The sequence below is a fragment of the Salmo salar genome, chromosome 01 (assembly GCF_965601325.2).
Source record: "Salmo salar chromosome 01, fSalSal1, whole genome shotgun sequence".
NCBI classification, from domain to species: domain Eukaryota; kingdom Metazoa; phylum Chordata; class Actinopteri; order Salmoniformes; family Salmonidae; genus Salmo; species Salmo salar.
Window position 1 is genome coordinate 50,198,004 of NC_138291.1, and position 13,111 is coordinate 50,211,114.

The 13,111-nt window shown below is 43.2% G+C and overlaps 1 protein-coding gene across 2 annotated transcripts in view; it reads left to right on the plus strand.

Annotated features, from left to right (window-relative positions):
* Positions 1-13,111, plus strand: part of znf511 (zinc finger protein 511) — a 34,484-nt gene that overhangs the window by 16,912 nt on the left and 4,461 nt on the right. The window contains exon 7 of one of the 2 annotated variants that reach the window (XM_082975831.1): positions 6,978-10,618. The exons of the other annotated variant lie outside the window; for it this stretch is intronic. The gene's annotated coding sequence lies outside the window, so the exon portion shown is untranslated. Of the gene's footprint in view, positions 1-6,977; positions 10,619-13,111 lie in introns of those variants that run through there. 2 annotated transcript variants of the gene reach the window in all.

Genomic DNA, 13,111 nt, shown 5'->3' on the forward strand with positions numbered 1-13,111 from the left:
TTGGATAAAGCAAAGACAAATCACAGTCCCACAATTTTTCTTCATGGAAAATTACTGCTACTAAAAAGAAGACCAACTGCAATCTAACATCACAAACATACACTGACTGAGTGTACAGTCGTGGCCAAAAGTTCTGAGAATGATACAAATATTAATTTTCACAGTCTGCTCCCTTAGTTTGTATGATGGCAATTTGCATATACTCCAGAATGTTATGAAGAGTGATCAGATGAATTGCAATTAATTGCAAAGTCCCTGTTTGCCATGCAAATGAACTGAATCCCCCAAAAACATTTCCACTGCATTTCAGCCCTGTCACAAAAGGACCAGCTGACATCATGTCAGTGATTCTCTCGTTAACACAGGTGTGAGTGTTGACGAGGACAAGGCTGGAGATCACTCTGTCATGCTGATTGAGTTCGAATAACAGACTGGAAGCTTCAAATGGAGGGTGTTGCTTGGAATCATTGTTCTTCCTCTGTCAACCATGTTTACCTGCAAGGAAACATGTGCCATCATCATTGCTTTGCACAAAAAGGGCTTCACAGGCAAGGATATTGCTGCCAGTAAGATTGCACCTAAATTAACCATTTATCCGATCATCAATAACTTAAAGGAGAGCGGTTCAATTGTTGTGAAGAAGGCTTCAGGGCGCCCAAGAAAGTTTAGGAGACGGTCCTGGGGCTTGCTGAAGTTGATTCAGCTGTGGGATCGGGGCACCACCAGTACAGAGCTTGCTCAGGAATGGCAGCAGGCAGGTGTGAGTGCATCTGCACGCACAGTGAGGCGAAGACTTTTGGAGGATGGCCTGGTGTCAAGAAGGGCAGCAAAGAAGCCACTTCTCTCCAGGAAAAACATCAGGGACAGACTGATATTCTGCAAAAGGTACAGGGATTGGACTGCTGAGGACTGGGGTAAAGTCATTTTCTCTGATGAATCCCCTTTCCGATTGTTTGGGGCATCCGGAAAAAAGCTTGTCCGGAGAAGACAAGGTGAGCGCTACCATCAGTCCTGTGTCATGTGTGGGGTTGCTTCTCAGCCAAGGGAGTGGGCTCACTCACAATTTTGCCTAAGAACACAGCCATGAATAAAGTATGGTACCAACACATCCTCCGAGAGCAACTTCTCCCAACCATGCAGGAACAGTTTGACGAACAATGCCTTTTCCAGCATGATGGAGCACCTTGCCATATGGCAAAAGTGATAACTAAGTGGCTCAGGGAACAAAACATTGATATTTTGGGTCCATGGCCAGGAAACTCCCCAGACTTTAATCCAATTGAGAACTTGTGGTCAATCCTCAAGAGGTGGGTGGACAAACAAAAACCCACAAATTCTGACAAACTCCAAGCATTGATTACGCAAGAATGGGCTGCCGTCAGTCGGGATGTGGCCCAGAAGTTAATTGACAGCATGCCAGGGCGGATTGCAGAGGTCTTGAAAAAGAAGGGTCAACATTGCAAATATTGACACTTTGCATCAACTTCATGTAATTGTCAATAAAAGCCTTTGACACTTATGAAATGCTTGTAATTATACTTCAGTATTTCATAGTAACATCTGACAAAAATATCTAAATACACTGAAGCTGAAAACTTTATGGAAATTAATATTTGCGTCTTTCTCAAAACATTTGGCCACGACTGTACAAAATATTAGGAACACCTGCTCTTTCCATGACATAGATGACTAGAGAATGACTTTTGAGCCTTGAGACAATTGAGACATGGATTGTGTGTGCCATTCAGAGGGTGAATGGGCAAGACAAATATTGAAGTGCTGTTGAACGGGGTATGGTACTACATGCCAGGCGCACAGGTTTGAGTGTGTCAAGAACTGCAACATTGATGTTTTTTTTACATTGAACAATTTACCGTGTGTATCAAGAAGGACATCCCTAAGGACATCCAGCCAACTTGAAATCAAATAATTTATCACATCCGTCGAGTACAACAGATGTAGACCTTACCGTGAACTGCTTATTTACAAGTCCTTAAACAACAATGCATATTTATTTATTTAATTAAGTATATAAGTGCACTCAGGCTATCCGGAATGCCAAAGTGAGTTACTTTAAGGAGCAGTTCTCTCTCTCTGGGTCTAACCCCAAGAAGTTCTGGAAAATGGTTAACCTGTTAGGGCTAGGGGGCAGTATTGACACGGCTGGATAAAAAACGTACCCGATTTAATCTGGTTACTACTCCTGCCCAGTAACTAGAATATGCATATAATTATTGGCTTTGGATAGAAAACACCCTAAAGTTTCTAAAACTGCTTGAATGGTATCTGTGAGTATAACAGAACTCATATGGCAGGCAAAAACCTGAGAAGATTTCATGCAGGAAGTGGCCTGTCTGACAAGGTGTCGTTCTTCTTGTCTCTGTTTATTGAAGAGTGAGGATCTTAGCTGTCCCGTGACACTTCCTACGGCTGCCATAGGCTCTCAGAAGGCGGCAAAATGCTGAATCGTGGCTTTGCAGGCTCTGGCTGAAACAAAGTAGCGCGTTTGGGTAGTGGCTGGTTACAGTACTGTGAGACTCAGGCTCGTGCCCGCGTCGACCGAAAGCTTTGTTTTCTTTCCTCTGTTTAGCTAAATGGACATTCCCGGTCGGAATATTATCGTTTTTTTACGAGAAAAATGGCATAAAACAGCGGTTGACATGCTTCGAAGTGTATTTAGATTTTTTTTGTCACGAATTGCGCCATGCGCGCGACCCTGATTTACCATTTCGGATAGTTTCTGGAACGCATGAACAAAACGCCGCTATTCGGATATAACGATGGATTATTTTGGACCAAACCAACATTTGTTATTGAAGTAGCAGTCCTGGGAGTGCATTCAGATGAAGACAACAAAAGGTAATCAAACTTTTGTAATAGTAAATCTGATATTGGTGAGTGCTAAACTTGCCGGGTGTCTAAATAGCTTGCCCGTGATGGCTGGGCTATGTACTGAGAATATTGCAAAATGTGCTTTCACCAAAAAGCTATTTTAAAATCGGACATATCGAGTGCATAGAGGAGTTAGTGAATAGAGGAGTTAGAGGAATTGTTAGTGAATTCGCCGGAAGTTTGCGGGGGGTATGCTAGTTCTGAACGTCACATGCTAATGTAAAAAGCTGGTTTTTGATATAAATATGAACTTGATTGAACAAAACATGCATGTATTGTATAACACAATGTCCTAGGGTTGTCATCTGATGAAGATCATCAAAGGTGAGTGCTGCATTTAGCTGTCTTCTGGGTTTTGGTGACATTATATGCTGGCTTGAAAAATGGGTGTCTGATTATTTCTGGCTTGGTACTCTGCTGACATAATCTAATGTTTTGCTTTCGTTGTAAAGCCTTTTTGAAATCGGACAGTGTGGTTAGATTAACGAGAGTCTTGTCTTTAAATAGCTGTAAAATAGCCATATGTTTGAGAAATTGAAGTAATAGGATTTTTAAGGTATTTGAAAATCGCGCCACTGGATTAGACTGGCTGTTGCGTAGGTGGGACGAATTCGTCCCGCCTAGCCCAGAGAGGACTTCTACTTCAATAACAAATGTTGGTTTGGTTCAAAATAATCCATAGTTATGTTCAAATATCCTCTGTTGTGTTCGTGCGTTCAAGACACTATCCGAAGGGTGACGCGCCCGACACGTTTCGTGACAAAAAAATTCGAAATATTCCATTACCGTACGTCGAAGCATGTCAACCGCTGTTTAAAATCAATTTTTATGCTATTTTTCTCGTAAAAAAGCGATAATATTCCGACCGGGAAACCCTGTTTACGTTCAAAAACAGAGAAAATAAAAACATGGTGTCGCCTCGTGCACGCGCCTCAGTCTCATTGTCCTCTGATCGACCACTTACCAAATGCGCTAATGTTTTTCAGCCAGGGGCTGCAAAGACATCATTCAGCTTTTTGCCGCCTTCTGAGAGCCTATGGGAGCCGTAGGAAGTGTCACGTTACAGCAGAGATCCTCAGTTTTCAATAAAGAGAATGTAGAAGCCCAAGAAATTATAAGGAATCTTCTCAGGTTTTTGCCTGCCATATGAGTTCTGTTATACTCACAGACACCATTCAAACAGTTTTAGTGAACAGGGAGTACAGGAGGGGACTAAGCACTTTCCCCTGAGGGGCCCCTGTGTTGAGGATCAGCGTGGCAGATGTGTTGTTGCCTACCTTTACCACCTAGGGGTGGCCCGTCAGAAAGTCCAGAAAGTCAGAAAGTCCCAGGGACCTTAGCTTCGTGATGAGCTTTGTGGGCACTATGGTGTTGAACGCTGAACTGTAGTCAACGAACAGCATTCTCATGTAGGTGTTCCTTTTGTCCAGGTAGGAAAGGACAGTGTGGAGTGCATTAGAGATTGCGTCATCTGTGGATCTGTTGGGGTGTTATGCAAATTGTAGTGGGTAACGGGTTTCTGGGTTGATGGTGTTGATGTGAGCCATGACCAGTCTTTCAAAGCACTTCATGGCTTTAAACAACTGTGGGAAGCATTGGAGTCAACATTGGCCAGCATCCCTGTGGAACACTTTTGATACCTTGTCTAGTCCATGCCCCAACTAATTGAGGCTGTTCTGAGGGGAAAAGGTGTTGCAACCCAATACTAGGAAGGTGTTCCTAATGTTTTGTACACTCAGTGAATACTTCATAACAAAAAGAAGACCAGAATGCACTTTAATCCTTCAGAACAAACATCTCACTTTTGGAAATATTTAATACCAAACCTGACATTTTGGAGAGCTGCTTCACAATATCACATGCCCATCTAGCTTGTGACATATAAAAAAAGAGAGGTGTCATCTGCTAATTGACTTTGAGAAACTAATGAGCATAAGGTTTAAAATACTAACAGAAATAAAAACGGTGAGATTGGACAACCTTGTTGTATTCCTTTATGAATGTTAAATCTTGAGGATGTTCCATGACAGAGTTTGATATAGATATTGCCACCATTATACAAAGTTCTAATAGCATCGACCAAAAGATTACCCAGCTTAAAAATGCTCAAGACAATCAAAAATGAAATTGTAACTTACGGTATCAAAAGCTTTCTGAAAATCCAAAAATAAGATAACAGGGAAGTCAGTCCCTCGACTTCTTGGCGCTGACGGAAACATGGATTACCACAGATAACACTGCTACTCCTACTGCTCTCTCCTCATCTGCCCACGTGTTCTCGCACACCCCGAGAGCATCTGGCCAGCGGGGTGGTGGCACTGTAATCCTCATCTCTCCCAAGTGGACATTCTCTCTTTCTCCCCTGACCCATCTGTCTATCGCATCCTTTGAATTCCATGCTGTCACAGTTACCAGCCCTTTCAAGCTTAACATCCTTATCATTTATCCCCCTCCAGGTTCCCTTGGAGTGTTCATCAATGAGCTTGACGCCTTGATAAGTTCCTTTCCTGAGGATGGCTCACCTCTCACAGTTCTGGGTGACTTTAACCTCCCCACGTCTACCTTTGACTCATTCCTCTCTGCCTCCTTCTTTCCACTCCTCTCCTCTTTTGACCTCACCCTCTCACCTTCCCCCCCTACTCACAAGGCAGGCAATACGCTTGACCTCATCTTTACTAGATGCTGTTCTTCCACTAATCTCATTGCAACTCCCCTCCAAGTCTCCGACCACTACCTTGTATCCTTTTCCCTCTCGCTCTCCTCCAACACTTCTCACTCTGCCCCTACTCGGATGGTATTGCGCCGTCGCAACCTTCGCTCTCTCTCTCCCGCTACTCTCTCCTCTTCCATCCTATCATCTCTTCCCTCTGCTCAAACCTTCTCCAACCTATCTCCTGATTCTTCCTCCTCAACCCTCCTCTCCTCCCTTTCTGCATCCTTTGACTCTCGACGACTCATTGCGAGCTCACAGAACAGGGCTCCGGGCAGCCGAGCGGAAATGGAGGAAAACTCGCCTCCCTGCGGACCTGGAATCCTTTCACTCCCTCCTCTCTACATTTTCCTCTTCTGTTTCTGCTGCTAAAGCCACTTTCTACCACTCTAAATTCCAAGCATCTGCCTCTAACCCTAGGAAGCTCTTTGCCACCTTCTCCTCCCTCCTGAATCCTCCTCCCCCTCCCCCCCCCTCCTCCCTCTCTGCGGATGACTTCGTCAACCATTTTGAAAAGAAGGTCGACAACATCCGATCCTCGTTTGTCAAGTCAAACGTCACCGCTGGTCCTGCTCACACTGCCCTACCCTGTGCTTTGACCTCTTTCTGCCCCCTCTCTCCAGATGAAATCTCGCGTCTTGTGACGGCCGGCCGCCCAACAACCTGCCCGCTTGACCCTATCCCCTCCTCTCTTCTCCAGACCATTTCCGGAGACCTTCTCCCTTACCTCACCTCGCTCATCAACTCATCCTTGACCGCTGGCTACGTCCCTTCCGTCTTCAAGAGAGCGAGAGTTGCACCCCTTCTGAAAAAACCTACACTCGATCCCTCCGATGTCAACCACTACAGACCAGTATCCCTTCTTTCTTTTCTCTCCAAAACTCTTGAACATGCCGTCCTTGGCCAGCTCTCTTGCTATCTCTCTCAGAATGACCTTCTTGACCCAAATCAGTCAGGTTTTAAGACTGGTCACTCAACTGAGACTGCTCTTCTCTGTGTTACGGAGGCTCTCTGCACTGCTAAAGCTAACTCTCTCTCCTCTGCTCTCATCCTTCTAGACCTATCTGCTGCCTTTCATACTGTGAACCACCAGATCCTCCTCTCCACCCTCTCCGAGCTGGGCATCTCCGGTGCGGCCCACGCTTGGATTGCGTCCTACCTGACAGGTCGCTCCTACCAGGTGGCGTGGCGAGAATCTGTCTCCGCACCACGTGCTCTCACCACTGGTGTCCCCCAGGGCTCAGTTCTAGGCCCTCTCCTATTCTCGCTATACACCAAGTCACTTGGCTCTGTCATATCCTCACATGGTCTCTCCTATCATTGCTATGCAGACGACACTCAATTAATCTTCTCCTTTCCCCCTTCTGATAACCAGGTGGCGAATCGCATCTCTGCATGTCTGGCAGACATATCAGTGTGGATGACGGATCACCACCTCAAGCTGAACCCCGGCAAGACGGAGCTGCTTTTCCTCCCGGGGAAGGACTGCCCGTTCCATGATCTCGCCATCACGGTTGACAACTCCATTGTGTCCTCCTCCCAGAGTGCTAAGAACCTTGGCGTGACCCTGGACAACACCCTGTCGTTCTCCACTAACACCAAGGCGGTGACCTGATCCTGTAGGTTCATGCTCTACAACATTCGCAGAGTACGACCCTGCCTCACACAGGAAGCGGCGCAGGTCCTAATCCAGGCACTTGTCATCTCCCGTCTGGATTACTGCAACTCGCTGTTGGCTGGGCTCCCTGCCTGTGCCATTAAACCCCTACAACTCATCCAGAACGCCGCAGCCCATCTGGTGTTCAACCTTCCCAAGTTCTCTCACGTCACCCCGCTCCTCCGCTCTCTCCACTGGCTTCCAGTTGAAGCTCGCATCCGCTACAAGACCATGGTGCTTGCCTACGGAGCCGTGAGGGGAACGGCACCTCCGTACCTTCAGGCTCTGATCAGTCCCTACACCCAAACGAGGGCACTGCGCTCATCCACCTCTGGCCTGCTGGCCCCCCTACCTCTGAGGAAGCACAGTTCCCGTTCAGCCCAGTCAAAACTGTTCGTTGCTCTGGCACCCCTATGGTGGAACAAGCTCCCTCACGACGCCAGGACAGCGGAGTCAATCACCACCTTCCGGAGACACCTGAAACCCCACCTCTTTAAGGAATACCTGGGATAGGACAAAGTAATCCTTCTAACCCCCCCCCCCCCTCTAAAAGATTTAGATGTACTATTGTAAAGTGGTTGTTCCACTGGATATCATAAGGTGAATGCACCAATTTGTAAGTCGCTCTGGATAAGAGCGTCTGCTAAATGTCTTAAGTGTAAAAAAAAAAAAAAAAAATCCCAATACTCAACCAAATCTAACACCAGCATCAAATTATTAGATATATAGCCCCCTTTCATAAACCCTGATTGACATTCATCAATCGGATCATTCAAGCCTGACTTTAACCTTTTCGCAAAGATTGAGGCTATAATTTTGTAGTCGTTATTGAGGAGTATGATTGGATGCCAATTATCAATAATTAAGAGATCCTTGTGTGGTTTAGGTATGAGAGTAATAAATCCCCTTGCTTCAGACAGGCAGGTAGGTGTCCTTTTTTATAGCCTCCTTTTTTTAAGTAAATATTGTGCTATTTCTTCATAGGTTTTGTAGGTTTGTTCGTTTTTAATTGAGCAGTCCCATATTGGATGCCCATAATGGACAAATCTTGACAGCAAGTCCGATTAGATTCTTCACTAATAACCGAGTTAACATTATCTATAGAATCAAGGCGTTCTTTAGAGTCATTCAAACTTATCTAAGGAGTAAAGATTCTCATAAAACATAATGGTAAAGTCTGATATCAACTCTCTATCCTCAATGGTTACCCCATTAATCTTACATTTCTTTTCTACTGTTCTTTTCGCCTTTTTCAAGACATTGTTTTCTGGATCTCATGAAGGCTCCTCTAGCCTTTTCATCATATAATTTATATAGTTAATTATCTACATTTTTTTTATTCAGCTTTCTCACTAAGATCAAGATGCTCAATCTCTGTGATATCAGCAATTTTCTTAGAGAGCTCAGTTACCTCACATATCCTTCTTAAAGAAAACTGCTTCCTATAAGTAATACAGTCTGACATTTTTTATTTCAGCAGTTCCCAAAATTTCCTATATTCTGCATTAGAGGTAGCTAAATTCCAATAAACAGAAATTAGATTCTTAAATCATCATGCAATAAGAATTCATTATTCAATTTCCAATAACCATCGGTGTATTTCTTGTTATCATCACTGCACATTCTTACACCCATATGACTTTCTGATCCATCAGGACTGCAGGCAGTATTTTTACCTCTACAGTGTTGGGCTCAAGGCTAGAGGTTATCAACCACAAGTCAATTCTTGATTTTAGTGAAAGATCTTTATTACTCCATGTGTACTGTTTCTCTTCAGGGTTTTTAATTCTTCATATGTCAATTCCAAGTCCAGGCTTTGGCACAAATTCACCAATTTGTTCAAACCAATATTAGGTCTTTGGGGAAATCTATCAGTCTCATTATAACAAACCATATTAAAGTCCCCACCAACTATAAGCTGCCGAGATGGATATCTTCCCAGAAGACTTTTAAGAATTTCCATGATTTCCTCTAGAAGTAAATCATTTGGAGGACTAGAACAGTATCCATATACATTACACAACACAAATAATCTGTCCATGTGGTTGATGACAGCTTCGAGCCAATGACCATTGGTGTCCGTTTGAGTAAACAAATATGTTCCTTTTAAATTGTGTGCTAAAATTGCAACTCCAGCTGAATGATTATTCCCATGGGCCAAGAAAATGTCACCGCCCCACTGATTTTTTCCAGAAGTTATAGACCTCTTTGCATGAATGTGTCTGTTGAACGAATACAAGATCTGCATTGCAGTCCTTACAAAACTGAAAAAAAGCTTTCCTATTCAACTGGTTTCATGTCCCCCAGTCCATATATACAACATAGAAAAAATATCCTATGCAATCTTAACTCTGCCTACTGTATAAAAAGGTGCTTCATAAATGTATGAACAGAAGTCTTAACTTGTAAACCAAAGCACCACAATTCAAAACTAGAATGCTCAGTTTATTGTGGGGGGTGGGGCTACAAATCACCCTGGTTGAATGAATTTCCATCTGTTTATGGAACAGATGGAGAGGTTGTTGTGTAAAACGACAATAGGGAAGATGTTGACGTTTTTTCAATTTCCATTGTTTTCGGGCTTGTTGTCTGCTGCAGGTCCTCACCAAGTTCTCTCCTTCAGAAAGGCGCTTTCCTTTCCTTTTTTCGAACTGCATCTCTCGCTGTGCGGAAAGCAAACTGGATGAGGATCGAGCGGCTGCCGATGGCATCATGCTTCTTCCCAATACGATGTGCGATATCCACAGCCATGGCCATGTTATCATTCAGGAAGTCCGGGGCCATATGGTTACAGATATCAGTTACTTTGCGCTTCACATTCTCACCCTGGTCCATCGGGGACACTATAAAGCCATAACCCCCACCTTCTGTGGTATCACTCTGCTTCTGTCAGGATTCACCTAGCGGTCATGATTTGGGGCTGTACAAATGTTTGATGTATTAGAATAATTGATTATGCTTATGTTATATTAATAGAAGGGGAGGGGTTATAAGATCCCTCCCTCCTTACATTTTATAGGGTCCTAGACTACAGATTAACAAAATATATATTAATTATATAGTTTTAGAGTTGTTCCACAGTTGTTTGTTCTCGCTCTCATAATGTGTGACTGAGACAGAACTCTGCAGGGGAGTGTGGGAGATAAGAGACTGCTCAGACATTCCACAATAAATCAACTTTGGGGATGGGACATTTATTGCCTAGCTTTTAGATAAACACAAACTCTATGTTTGTTTAGCTATAGATGCAGGGTTTTGGTCTCAGGAGTAATTTACTCAGAAACATGCGTGCTATGTTCCTGTTTGTCAACATCTGTCTGCAACAGCATTAATAAAGGTTTTTGAATGATTTAATTAAAGATATTGTCATAATGATAATTTCACCAATGAACCAATGATTGACAAAGGACGTAAGAAACGAAACCTAACATTTGGCGAGCTTGCCAGGAGTGAGTGTCCCTCGGTTGGTAGAGATTCCACACCACGTTGCCAGAGCTCAAAATGAAATAAGGTAAGCAGACACCCGTTTAAGTCTGTAATTAAATGGCATTTACTGGTGTGGTTTCCCTCTAACAAGCAAGTGGCACCTCACTCGATCTAAATTATAGGCATACGCTTTGAATATGACGTAGTCGGATTTTAGTTTCGTACATTTACGTAACGGGATGAATGAAACGAAAGCTTGATTAATTTTATTTGTTTACTAGTTATTTTATTATGCAGAAGTGGTTTGACGAGGCCATCTAAGGCTTTCCCTATCCTACGGGGGTTGCCGGTATTATTTGAGTTATTGTGCAGAGGTGGTTTGACGAGACTAAGTCTTTCCGGGTTAGAGTAAAATACTAGTTAGTTTTGCAGAGGTGTTTCAGCGTTAATCACCCAATTTTATTTGAGGTAATTACCCAGATACTAGTTATTTTTTATTATTTTGTAGAGGTACCCAATGAATGGGTTGAGTTGGTTATGAATAGTGGTAATTTTGTGTTAAATTTACCAAGTGAATTGAGTTGAGTTGTTTATGTATAGTGCGTTGTATGTTTCATTGTTTGTTTGTCTGGATTATGGCGGGAGTTATTGGGTAATGGCCCAATAGTGGAATACAAAATTAGGAGTAGGACAGAAGTTATTCTAATAAAACATTGAACGTATTTGTTAGTGACAATTTCCTACCATAGGACAGTATTGGAAATGTACAACCCCTTAGGATATTAGAGAATTATAAAGTCGTTATATGGACAGTTTAAAAATACAATTAAAATTAAGTTATTTTGTGATCCTACACCATGGGCACTGGTGTATGACATAACTATTACTCTTCACTCTTGAGATTAAACATTAGAAATTTAAGTTTACCATGAGGTTGTCTCTCTGGGGCCTGTGTGTGAAATATATTTGAGTATAAGTAGAACCATTTACTATAGCCTGGATCAAGTGAGAGTAGAAATAGGATTGCAGTATCAACCACTGTTATTTAACACACACTGAAAGGAGATAGAGAGGAATATATATATAGGCATGGACTGAGATGGCAGGAGAAAGTAGATATCCAATAGCTGGTTCATTTAACAAGACTAGGTTGGATTTAGTCAAGGAGATAATTCAGACAATAAAAATGGACAAACAGAAGGAGATGACGAGTGCCCTTGTCTCAGAAACTGTGATGGGAATGATGGTGCTAGAAGAAAAAGGAGGCACAGTTCCTGGAGGGAGTTTTCCCTAGCCACCCCAACTCACTCTACAAAAAGGAACAGACTGGAAGATGCAAGACATCTGCTCAATTTGTTCCCACAGGCTCACCACAACCACAACCTGCAGGCCCCCCACAGTCACATCTGGTACCCCTGAACCTGGTGCCTGCACGGTCTGTGCCTTTCCCCATTCAGCCTTATGGTGACACAAAAACATGGTATGGCAAAGGATATGGGCCCGCTAGAGCTCCTCGTGACTGGAACACTCAATGCTGGACCTGTGGGAAGTTGGGGCATATAAGTTCACAGTGTGGGGGAAATGGAAGAGGAAGATGTTATAGCAGTGGCAAAGGACAATTTAGGCCTGGAAGAGGACACTTTGCAAATGACAGAGGACAGCATGGCCAATGGGAAATCAGAACATCAACAGATCTCATTTCCCTCAGAATCAACAATGAAGGTGCCTGACTCCCCTGCTCCAGTATGAATTCAATGATGGAAGAGAAGAGCCAATGGATACTCTTAATGTTATGGACATGACCTATCATTTATAATAGACACTGAAACTCACTGTTCCTGTTTAGGAAAACCTGGACAATTTGTTGGAGCATCCCTGAGCAAATTATTAGTAACAATAACAGGGACATCTGGACAGCCCAGGAATGTGTACCGGACAAAAACTTGTTTGAAGAACCTGCTTGACTCTGACATGGTGCTGTTCGTTGATGGTTCTGCTTATATAGATCAAAGCTCAGGGTAGTAACATGTGGGAGGTGATATTGAGGTTTTACAGCCCCTACCAGACCATTTATCAGCGCAACAGGCAGATTTATTAGCTCTGACCACAGTTTGTGAATTGGGGGAAGGGAAGCCTTTACTGGCTACTCTGACTCAGCATATGTTATTGGGGTTTGTTTGTTTACTAATTCCACGGACACACTTATTAAAAACAGACCTTTTGTTGAACAGTTGTTTGAAGCTTTGTGAAAACCTAACACATTGGCTATTGTTCAGGTTGAGGCATACATGGGTTGGTGTGATAATGCTAGAATTAGTAACAGCATAGCTGATGAGGCGGCCAAATTGCTGTTTCCTTTTGTCACACACATGCGTTTTATTTTTTTAGTCGTTTGTGTCATCTGAAACTACTGATCTTGAGAAACA